This window comes from Cryptomeria japonica, chromosome 4 (genome assembly GCF_030272615.1).
Source record: "Cryptomeria japonica chromosome 4, Sugi_1.0, whole genome shotgun sequence".
Lineage (NCBI taxonomy): Eukaryota > Viridiplantae > Streptophyta > Pinopsida > Cupressales > Cupressaceae > Cryptomeria > Cryptomeria japonica.
The window spans coordinates 258,328,990-258,341,820 of record NC_081408.1 but is presented as its reverse complement, the minus strand read 5'-3'; the positions used below and the strand labels follow the sequence as shown (position 1 = coordinate 258,341,820).

Below are 12,831 nucleotides of genomic sequence, written 5' to 3'. Positions count from 1 at the left end.
CAAAATTGGCCCAAAAGTTGAATTTTAGTTTTCCAATTGACATTCATGTGTTCAAGAAATAAAATCCAATTCAAACAATGATAATAGATAAAAATGGCTCTAGCTAATGCTAAATGGTTATCAAGGGTAAAATTACAAATGCTTATTATTTTGTTATTTCATGCCAAATAATTACATACAGATCAAAATAACCATAATAAATAAAACCAAGTTTGTTATTTCATATCAATAACAAAAATTGTCTCAAGTACACCAATGTTGCAATAGGTTGATGCAAAATATTTTTCCCTCATCAATGTTATTTGAAACAAAAATAATGCCTAGTGATTATCCTAGTCGACCCAATGTAACATCAACATCAATAGTAAAACAATCCAAACATGCTATAAAAGGCTGACTTGGTCTTAAAATTTAAAAAAAACCATTAAAATGTTGAAGAAGACCAAATGAGAGATCAAAGCAAGGGAGTCGGCTTGAGGGTTTCCTTCCAAAACATGTAGGTATCAATGAAGGCCAACCTTGAAAAGGGCATTGCTAAGTTTTAAAGAAAATTAATCAAAACATAAAGAGCCGACCCCTCCCTGAAATGTGAAGATCAATAAATACAAGATGTCAACATTAGCAGCACAGATTAAAAATCCGAGTTACATTAGACGACCAAGGTGGTTTCAAACACAGTTTCCATCAAAAAATCTGAATTTGGCCCACCATTCATTAAGAATCAAAGTGTTCATTACAATGGTCGAAGGGGAGGTGGCAGTTTGAAAGAAACGCAAGTAACATACTCAGTTTTGATGCAATTTAGTCACAGAATCAGACATTTTCAGATCTGAACAAGGGCAATTTCCACAATTCTCAAGCAATATCCAGCAGAAGAAATTAAAAAAAAAAATTGCAAAAGAATTCTTAAGCATCATTTTGAAGATTAGTTTCATAATTGATATAACTACAGATAAGTTTTAAGTGCACAAAGTTGACTTAACATTTTTCTTATCACAGTCATTGCATCTAATTTTCATTTGCAATTATGATTCAAAATGTTCTCTCGTGTGATGCAAGGAACCGAATGAAGGTATTCCAAAATGATGGAGAGTGAAGGAAGAGATATCTCAACAATGCAAGGAAGGACAAGATCCACATGTGCAAGAAGAAGAACATTACAATATGGGTGAATTCTACAACAACAATGCTAAGAAGCTCAAGGTCCAATATATTCAAGAAGACAAGGCGAAGGGTATCAAGAAAGAGAATTCCCAGTCATCGAGGAAGCATGATAGTGAAACATGAAGGAGACACCTCAACAGCATAGAGAAGTCAAAGCCCAAGTCATGCAAGGTGAAAGGAACCCAACAAGGAGAATGATGTCACAACCTCAGCAATGCAAGAGAGAGGAATTCCAAGATCAAGGAGAAGAACTCTACAAGATCAAGGCAAGATGACATTCAAGATGAAGAATTTCAAAAATGAAGGATAGCAAAAGATGCAAAAGAACATTCAAGGAGATGATGCAATTTGGGAACATGAACAATCACAGTCACTCAAAAGGCTTAAAGATGTTGAGTATCATGAGATATTGCTCCAAATGCAAAGACTTATTTGTGATGAGGATTAAAGTTTACAACGAATGCAAGTTGACGTGGCACCCACTCATCATCGACCAATCAAATAATTCAAAGTCAACTCGGATTCATTGAACCTGACTCATAGACAAGTAGATGTGTGGATGTCTTGAATGAAGTGTCATCATCTTTTCCTTGTAAATAGTGCCATTAAGACCATCTTAATTATCATTGCTCCTTTTCCCTAAAGGACGTGCATTCAAAATTTTGTAATTTTCTCATTGGTCAATGTAGGTTGTTGTTGTAACTACCTCACTCACAGTTTCATTAAGTTATCTCAACCGTTGATTTAGAATCAATTTGGTTCCTTCATTTGTAATTGAGAGCTCTATGTAAGGCTTAGCCTTCTAATTTGTAAAGTTTAATAGTTGATAAATAGGAGCCAGTAGTTGCAGTAGTAGGAGGTGGAGGAGACTAGAGATTGTTGCCAAGACTATGGTGAAATACACACATGATTTTCATTGAAAATATGGTGGACCATTGTAAGAATTTCAACATGTTCCATGGTTTCTACTACTCCAGTTTTAGATTTGTTTACATGGAGTTGATTAGTTGAATAGAAGATCTTACTGTTGATGTTTGGTGAAGCCTATATGTTCATACCATTTGGAATTTTTTGATTGCAAAATGCAGTGCATGGTTAGTTTGAACTCATATTGAAAGTTTAACTTCAATTGCTCTATGCTCATTATTCATGGTGTTGATGTGCATAAGTGATTTGAAAATCATTTGCATACCCTTTGGAGATTGCACCATCATTGTGTAGTTGTTTCCTCATGGCGAAGCAAAGCTTGGTTTGGTTTCACTAAGTCAGCAATCATTTCTTGCATTGTTAGGCTTTAGATTAGATTCTCTATCCCTTTCCTTTTGATCTTTGATTGGTAGAAGTTAGTTCAAGTTCTAACTAAGCGTAAGTCCCTTTGTGATATAAACAAATCACATCATATTCACTAAGTCTATTCATCATAAAGTCGCATTGTAAACCTTGGGGTTGCCATATTTGTAGTTTAGCATTTCCAAGTTTCCTTGTTCAAGAGAGGATAGAATACTTGGTATTTTATTTTGTGTTGGTGAGTGTCACAAAACACACATCAACAATACATTGTAGGCATCCGTAATTGTTCTTGGTTCTGTTATGGTTCATTGAAATTTTAAACAAAGGTGACATAGGATCCTTAAATAGATTTACAAAGACGATGTTTCTAAATAAAAAAATCATGAACTGACGACAAAAAAGGAAACTTCCTATAGCAACTCAGATGGCCATTCAAGAAACATTCCAATATTTTAATACCCTCCCTTAATGGTCATCGCTCTAACTACCCTTGAAAAGACATAATCTGCGTCTTTTAGTCACAAATGCATAGAAGGTTGCCCCCTTCTGGTCACAAATGCATAGAAAAAGCTGCCTCTTCTTCAAAACACTCTGCAAAATGAGCTTGTTGCTTGTTGGTGTGTGTTTTACAACACACAAACACACCAAACACAGAATAAAGATGCCCAAAGACACTCTATTCTCTCTTGAACAAAATCACTACGTATGCTAAGATTGTAAAAAGGATCATATGGCAATTCCAATGTTTATACCACGAACTAGCGACTTTAATGTTGAATATAGCTTCTCGGGTGATATATGTTGGTAATCTAAGGGGACAATTGTGAATTTCAATGACAATGAAGACTTTCAGCTTTATATTTTTGGAAAGGGTTTACGAGTTCTACACTATTCCTAAAAACTTAAGAGATGGCAAAAAGATTAGGTGAAACTAATAACCACGCTTTGCTTTGCCATACTAAGGACAACTACACAAAGTAGGTGCAATCTTCAAGGGTTGTGCTGAAGATTTTCATACTATAAGTATGGATAATACCATCAAATGAACAATATTTATCCAAAGCAGAAGTTAAAGCATCCACAAAATAAGCTCAAACTAACTTTGCACAATGAACAAAATCATTTATTCATAAAAAGTATGAGCAACAATTTCACCGATCTATAATATCAAATCTTTCATTCATCTAACAACTTTACAAAGCAAACCTATTCTAAGTTAAAGAAAACATGAAACCGTGCAACCATGTGATAACAATAAGGATTCAAAGCAAATGCAAATGAACTTTTATTATCAAAATAACTTTTAGCAACAATCTCATAAATCTCTCCACCAAATAAAATGAGAAGATGGGCTTAAATAGAGTTTCTAAAAACAAAAGAAATACCCATATCAAACAATGATCAACTGCCAAGATTAAAATATAGATACCCTAATTAGGGTTTCCCAAAATAGCAATAAGAACAAATGCATGAAAGACAAGTGGTGCAAGGAGCTATCTTCTAGGAAGGTGCATCCTTATCCTCTTTCCGTGGCAACATGTTCGATTAATATGGACACAATAGGGTTGACCGCTTCCATCGTGACATGTGGCAACATATTCACCTTGAACTCCATTCCGTCCAAGTCATCTACATAGGTAGCAAAAGCATTCTCCCATTCCAATTCCTGTTTCTAGAAGGCATCCCTCATGGACAAGAAACTTGATGCCCTAGTCAAATTTTGTTTTAGGATTGGCCCTGTGATGGCAAAGAAACTCTCCTGAGTTCTGAGCTTAAGATTTTCGACCTGCATTTCATTTTCCTGAATGGTTTCTTTCCCAAGTATATCAGCAGCCACAAGGAAAATCTTGTTCTAAATTTCTTTAATCTGCTCCTCAACCCTGATGCTATAAACCTTCACCTTTTCCAGAACTTCACTTTGTGCAATCAATGCCCAATACCATGTGTTGAAATCATATACAGCCCTTGCTGCAATTACCTGTCCATCAATTAATCCCTGCTTAGGAACTTCTTTCAACACCCTTAGACATTAGATTATTCTATCTTGAATATCATGAAGGTCTTCTCACGTTTCTGCCATGTTTGCAATTCTAGAGAGCAAAGAAGAAGTATGTCCATATGCCAACATCAACTTTTCCACAAATGTGACAGCCTCCTCACTGTCGGTTGCCATCCATTCCTTGGCCTCTCTAGTTGTCACTTTTCTTTCTTCAAAATCTTCAATGGTTTCCTATGGAAGAGTCAAAAGTGGAGGAGCTGATGTATCCCCTTGATTCATAGGTTTAGTCAAGTGTTGGATATACCTCTTTAGCTGCTCAACTTCTTTTTTGTACTCCCTTTTCTTTCATATTTCCTTTTCCAATCTTGCCTTGATGGAAATGACAAGTATTATCCAAGTTCTCAACTTCCTGTCCCTTGGTGGTTGGGCCTAAGTTGATAGTTGTAATTTCATACTCTTGAGGAGTGATGTCTTCCTTTGCCTTATCAACTTTTGGCACAGCAATCTGAATTGAACGACAACCCACTTCATCCCTTTAAATTGTGGAAAACCTTTTGGTTGTCTTTCTTACTACAACCTTTCCCAACCTTTCCAAGAAATAAGTTGTCCCATCTTCTTCTTCTTCTTGAACTTCCATAGGCGCCCTTACTTTCATCCTTTCTTTTAACCAATCAGGAATTGTGGGTTGTCAACACCTTCCTCTACCTTATTACTTTCTTCACACGGATTATCCTCAACCACTCAAAGAGTGGAAATCATTCTCTCTACAAATCTTTCGTCTAGGATATCCATCTCATTTTTAGACTCAATTAATCTTCGTATTTGAAGGAGATGGGGGTCTTGATCCTCTTGTTGGATTGATTCAATATTCCCTTCATCAATTGGAGAAGGAATCTTCATCTGAGCCATTGGTTCATCCTCAAGAATTAATACTTCATTCAAATTTCTGGATGTGGCGGAATGGGATGGCCTTGACCTTTGTTTCTTTTCAGCAGCCCCCTCATTTACAACTTTCTTCCATTTGGATCTCACAAAACCTTCAATTGTTCCTTTTCTTTTTCTTGAATTAATACTTTCAATTGGTCCAACACTTTGAGATGCTCCTTCATTAGAAGCATATGACTCCATTACACCCATCAAATTGTCAGTGAGAGTCATACTTCTCCGTTTCAGCTCTTGCATTTGCTGATCAACCCACCATCATGTATATTTGACAATTGGTCACATCAAGGTGGCAAAATCTACAAGTTCTGGTTCCAACCATCTCACTGGAGAAAGAGGCCTATTCTCATCATAGAGCGGTTGAGTGCATTCTCCATCATCCTCCAGTTGGTCAGGCACATGGAAAAGCTCAGTTGTTCTGATCAAATTTATAGGCAATCTTGACCATAGCCTTTTCCTAACATCAAATTCATCTATAGCATTCACCCAAAAGCCTTCATGATCCACCCTATGCCTATATTTCTCTCCATTTACCAATCCAATGTGATTGTGGGGATCAAAATTAGCTCTAGAGGGGTGGAAGATGAATGGATACCATTGCATCTCAACCCTTGCACCTTCAGTTGCTTGTATCGTTGAACAAAATTTTAACATATTTCCAATAAAAAATGGAAAGGAAATTGCAATCTTGTGTTTTTCTCTTTGGAAGCCCTCATATGTTTCCAATTGCCTAAGAAGTTCAAGATATATCATTCTATTGGTGGGATAAATTTGAAGTCTATAAGGACATCAGGTAAACCCCTGAATTCTCAAATACGTGAATCTTAGATACTTAATGAACCAAGATCCAAATTTGCTTACCAAGTCCTTGGCGTCCTGAGTGAGCCTCTGATGGATTCCTCCCTGCATTATCCTAAAGATGTACATTAAAAAGGCATCATTTACTTGTTTGAAATGGGATTTTTCATGAAGTTGCAGTTGTGGGTGTCAGTCATAGGCCTTGAATTCATTCTCGCCATTACCTATTGTTAATGTTTTAGCAACATAGAAATCGGAAACAAAATACACAAAATTTATCCTGGGAAAACCCTCCACTTGAGGGTGAAAACCCCAGCCCACTCAAAAATGAACTTTATTATATCTCTAAAAATGAATACAACTGTTGATACTTTCAAATTACTATCAATCTCAATAAGATAAGTTTGATTCTCCACAAATCAATCTTGACAATGAAGTCAAATGATACATCTCTTATACATTCTATAAACCTTCCTAAGTCTGAAAATTCAGAACACATAAAACATATAATATATCTGTTCTGAGTCCTAACAGACTACATACACAATATTCTCAACTTGCTACAAACAACGAGAGAAGCCAGCAATATATATCTATCCATCTACCGAAGAAGAATAGAAATGAATATAAGGAATCGGAATTGCAAGTGAAGAGACACCACGAAGGAAGAAGAAAAGACACCAATTACACCTTCACCAACAACCATATGGACATGAAGAGTCACTAACAGCCACAACTACACCGTCAGCCACATAGACATGAAGAGTCACCAACAGAGAAGTTAAGAGACTCCATGGTGGAGAGGAAGAGTCACCGACAGGAAAGTGAAGAACTCCATAGTGGAGAGGAGGAGTTAGATATTATCTTAGATCTCTATCGCAGCTATAAATCTTCAACACCTACTACACCCTTGCAAATCAATCCTGTGTATCTATAATTTCTAGCTAGTAGTTAAATAATGTAGGAACTCATGTAGAAGGACCTTCTCCTCTCCAAATTTCTCAGTTGTTCATCTAGGTTATTGCCGATTATCATAGAGCAATTGAACATTTTGACTCCTGAAGTAATCTCATCCATAAAATAATACATCCAAGTCTCAAATGCCACACCATGAGAGCTGCCCATTACTCTATTCAGTAGCAAAATAGTGTCACCATAATCCTCCTTAAAATCAGTGCAAAGAAGCTTCTTTGGCATCTATTTATAGGTGGCCCTTGGCTTCTCCAGCCATAGCTTATTGACAATTGTCTCACACGGTTTGAGCTGGTCATCTTAAATTTTTGCGGTTTCTTCCTCGCTTTTGAATAAGGTTTGGTTGTAGCTTGGAATCCCGCATGCCTCCTGGATAGCCAATTCTCCAAGGTAAGCCAATACTCTTCTGTCAAGTCGAATGATCTGTCTTTCTTGAACATTATAGTGCATTGCACATTCAAGAATCAGCTTTCTGCACTCTACTACTAGTGGAAATCCATCTGCTTGGACTATGCCATTCCTCATCATTCGTCGGGCAATCGCTGTGCGTAAATATCCATCTTGCTTGTACATTATTCTTCTAAAGTCCTTGAAATCCACATGACTAAGGTTGGTGCCTGTAACATTTTCCCACTTTGAAGTGATTTTGGACTAAGGCTCCATTCCTTTGTTTGCAAATTTCATTTGGACGTTTCTCGAAAGCCCTCCCTGAGTGGTCATCTACTACCTAAAAGAAACATGGAGAAATAAATATTCCTTTCAACAAACTTTGAAATTTTAACCTTGGTTTTGAACTCTTTTGTCCCAAATTTGGACCTTAAACCTAACATAAGATAAAAATTCTGTGAAAAATCAGATTGTAAAATGGAAGAAATCTGCTCAACACTTGATAAAATTCATGAAAATAAGTGTTTGAGACAAAAAAGAATGAAGGAATTTCAATAACTCAGACTTAAACACTGAAATTATTCTTTTGACTCAATACTTTGATGAAAAAAATGCCATCACTTCTGTAGAATTCTTGATTAATTCCTTCTTTGCTTCAAAAATCCACTTGTTGCCTTCAAAAATCTTCCTTCCTTGAACTTGGGAGAGAGAGAACATTCACTTTTGAACTTGAGAAAGAATGAGAATGAAAATGACAAGTTGAAATTGATGTAGGGTTGAAAAATTCAATCTTTTTAGCATCTTTACATTCTTTCATGGATTCATCAAACCTCGTCCTTTTCTCATCCTCCTCAAAATGGCAACTTAATCCCTTCGAAAGATTTCAAAAGAAAGTTTCTATTCTTGTTCTTGGCGCCACTTCACAGCTTGTCTTCATCTTGTCCATGTGTTAGCAAGGAACCTTCTAGATTCATGTGTTTTAAGAAATTTCTCTGAGCATTGGGCAAATTTTTGAGAAATAATTCTAAGTGTTGGGCAAATTTCTTGACTTTCCAAATTTGGTTAACTCTTCATCAATGGCGGACGTTGCCATGCGTTGTGACATTTCTTTCATGACCTTGGCGGAGTTTGTGTCGTGTCATGCTATTTCCAACCTCAAGATGGCGGACTTCATGTGGCATTAAGCCATTCTTTTACTTTGCTTGGCGAACTTTAGGTGCTATCAAGATATTTCTTGCATGTTGCATGGCGAAGTTTACCATTCCTTGGGACATTTCCATTATGACTGGGGTGGACTTTACCCTTTACCATGCCATTTTACTTCAAGCTTGGGCGGAATTCATGATGTGCTATGCCATTTTCATGCTAAGTGTTGGGTGGACTTCATGCATTGTTATGACGTTTTAATTTTCCCAAGCGGACTTCAGTACTTGCTAGGACATTTCCAATCATGCCTTGCGCGGAGTTGACCATGGCACAAGACATTGCCATCTCCATTATGGCAAACTTCAGCACTTGGCAAGCCAATTCTAGCTTTTCCTTGGCGGACTTGGCTATGGCTTGAGACATTTTTTCTTATCTCTTTATACTTAGCCAAAATTCTGACTTTTCCCTTCAAAAATGCCAATATTTAACCATTTTCTTTACCCATTTCCTAGGAGGACTTTGCATGTGGTTGAGGAAGTTTATGCCTTCATGTGTGGCCAAGAAACTTTCCAACCTTTTCTCTTCTTGGGCAATGTAATATTCCCACTAATTTTTTTGGTTTTTTGAGCACAACAAAAATTACAATGCACCCGTTAAAGTTAGGAAATATAATCCCAATACTACTGAAAGTAACCCTTCCACTTTCTGATCACCAAGAGCCCAATGTGGGAAGGTGAGAGCATACGGTGATAAGGGGTTCGTTAGCTCACTAATCCGCTGGAAATTACAATGCAAATACAATACTGGGCGGCAAGCCAACCCCTTCAACTTTTCAGCGGGATGAAGAACAAGAACTTGGCAGTAAACCAGCCAAGGTAACAAGAGCATAACAGGACCAAATTACCCTACCACTTGTGTAGCGGGAGGAATTTTACATAAAACTATCACTCAACCACTTGCTCAGTGGAGGGACAAAGCTGAATTACAAGACATGCAGGCGGCTAAGCCATCCTCTTCCACTTGTTCAGCAGGAAATGCAACATAGAATGATTGGTCAGTACTACTGAAGCAATCTTACAAAGACAGAGATGCAAGAGAATATAGAATTAAGTACATATCTCAAGTATTCAATAACACATTCTCACCACAAAACACTACTTGCTGTTCTGAAATTAAAGACAATGAAACGCAGAACCAGCCATCCCAAAAACCACTAAAATGCTCGTAACTCTCTCAAAACTGAATGGAATCGTGCCAAACCAAACGCACATGAAGACTATAACATAAACAATCAGATCAATACCTTGAAACTGAGACTGGAGAGCAATAAATATGATACATGCAACCCAAGGCAATTCTGGAAATGGCGTTTTGGATGAATATTTCGATTTGCAACCGTAAATTGGAGAGTTCTTCAAATGCCACACCAATGTAGGAGAATTATTGTCTCTCTGATACGCTTCCAACTAGCCCTCACCCAGAACAATGCACCCAACATGCAGATAGCTACAAGCAAAATACACTTCCAGCCAACACACACCAGCAATACCAAAAAACACAGCAGCACACAACTCTTCACCAACACACCCAAAAATCACCAAAAATGATGTCTCACAACTAGGAGTGATGTCTCACACTCGAAACTGGAAAGAAAGATCTAGGAGGTATTCACCCTCGAAGAAGTTTGGAGTCATTCCGATAGCATAACGATATATTTTCTCTGGATAACCAAATGAGGAGCCAATCACCTATTTATATAGATTTTCAAGTCTAGAATTCAAATGAAATTGCCTCCAAATTCCCCTCATTCAAACTGCATTTCATTTCATGTGGTGGACCCAAGAATGGCACCCACTTCCCAAGTCCAAAAATCGTACCTAGGAGGAGGGTCCACGATTTTGGAATGATATAACTTTGAAGTATATAAAAATAAAGTCTCCTTATAACCATTAAATAATTCGCCCAGGTAAGACTTAGGAAAAATACCACTTTTTGAACAATTCCCCATAACATCAATTAGTAATAAAATAATTAAATAACAACCTTAGGATAAGGAATAATATTTAATTAAATCGCTTATAACTCCAGTACTGATTATCAACAAAATCCAGATGAGGCTGAGCAATGAGGATCATTGAACTATGCTGGATCAAGACAAATTCCAGGACTGCCAAAAATAGAATGCCCAAACTACCACTTACTAAAAATAGTAAGTCATAAAATAATGCTTCGAAAATTGTGATCTTCGCAACCAAAGAAAGAGCTTGGTGAGCTTAGCAACTCTACACCATCCCGACGGCCAAACCCTAACTTACAAAAATAGTAAGTTCACAATCCATCCCTGACAAGCTTGGTCGGAACTCCAAAGAACATGGAAACCCTAATTCACCCTTCCACATAGCCTACGGGTCTCTGGAATAGGCCAATGGACCACTGAATGCATCATCACAAGGAAGGGGACATTACAAGCAAACTTCACCTTGGATTTTACAAATTACAAACCAAATTTTCAAATTTTATTTTCTCAAAGGTATCAACACTTAGTCAGTATTCTAAATTTATTTTATTTTTTCTCCCCAATGTATCAACACTTAACCAATTTTCTTATCCTCTCCTTGGGTGGATTTGCTACTTGGACAAGGAATTTTTCTGAGTGTTGGGCGAACTTCACTTGCTACGAAGTCATTTTTGCTATGTGTTGATAGGAGTTTTCTTATTGTCATGCCGTTTTTGCTATGTGTTGGAAGGAGTTTGCTTGTTGTCATCCCGTTTTCGCTATGTGTTTGTAGGAGTTTTCTTGTTGTCACAACATTTTAGCTATGAGTTGGTAGGAGTTTGCTTGTTGTCACGTCGTTTTCACTGTGTTGGTAGGAGTTTGCTATGGCACAAGACATTGCCTTCTCCATTTAGAAACTTTCTCCTTGCCATAAACACTTGATGGATTCTCTTGCTTATTGCCATATTTGTCTGGAACCTCTGGATCAACGCCTGGCCCATATGATTTTCCCTTCCTTTTCATACTTGGAGATATAAACTTTTCATTTCGAAGACAGGAACCTTGTCGCCTTGAGACGACTAACCAAATCCTCGATCAACTTTCAAAAACTCTGAAAAAACCAAAAAGGCAAAATCCCACAAAAATAGGAAGTTGTCAAAATTGACCCTAAGCAGTTGCGTTTTTCATCCCTCAAGCCTTCTAAGCACTTTGATGGTGTCCAAACATTGTTCTGATGATTGACTCCCTAATTGACCTTGATGAAACTCTTGGAAACTCTAGCTCCAAACTCTCAAAGATTGGTGACCAAGAACCCTAAAAATTAGAAACTGGGGGTCCCCATTTGCAATGGGGCGATGTGTGAAAAGGTCACAACACTACTGCAACCCTCCTTGATTCTACAAAACTTCTAGAAATGACCAAGAAAATAGGGATTCCCATATTTTGAAACAATATTTCATTATTGATTGAATGTTTACAAATGGAGACATAGTCTCCTTATATAGAGAAGACAACGAAAGACAAAACAGAAACGTTCTAAATTAACTAATTGGCGTAGAAAATAGAAACTAGCTAATAAACTAAAGATGCCTAAAGGCATAAAATGACCATTATAAGGTAATCTAATATTATTCTAACGCCATCGCATAATGGTCAATTTATTAACTAGCCACCCTACACAAGACAAAAACTTTAAAACTCAAAGAACGCTGACGACTTCTCCTCAGAATGCTTTGCAACATGAGCCTACTGCAAAGACTCTCCCTGGTTGGTCTTCTAATCAACCAACCACTTTTTGTAGAACCTCTAGATATGACCAAGCTTCCCACAATAGTAATCGGTGAAATTCTTCTTGGAACCGTTTTCAAATGTGTGTTGTCCTTTCCACTGAGTGGACTCGCCTTTGCCTTTATCCTTACCAGTAAATGCTTGTTTCATACTGACCATGTCATTGTTGCTACCAAACTGTTTTCTCCACCGAATTTGTTGCAATAGCTTAGTACACAACTATTCAAACTTTAGTTCAACATTAGTGGAGATAATGTTGAGTGTCTCAATAAAGTGTTTGTAGGAGCATGGTAGACTCTTCAACGTAATCACTACCATGTCCTCCTCTTCCATCTTGCAACCTATGGCC

At 37.3% G+C, this 12,831-nt stretch overlaps 1 protein-coding gene across 2 annotated transcripts in view; it reads right to left on the bottom strand.

Moving 5' to 3' along the window:
- The window catches only part of LOC131065560 (uncharacterized), a 151,264-nt gene that overhangs the window by 81,794 nt on the left and 56,639 nt on the right, over positions 1-12,831 (bottom strand). The window lies entirely within an intron of this gene.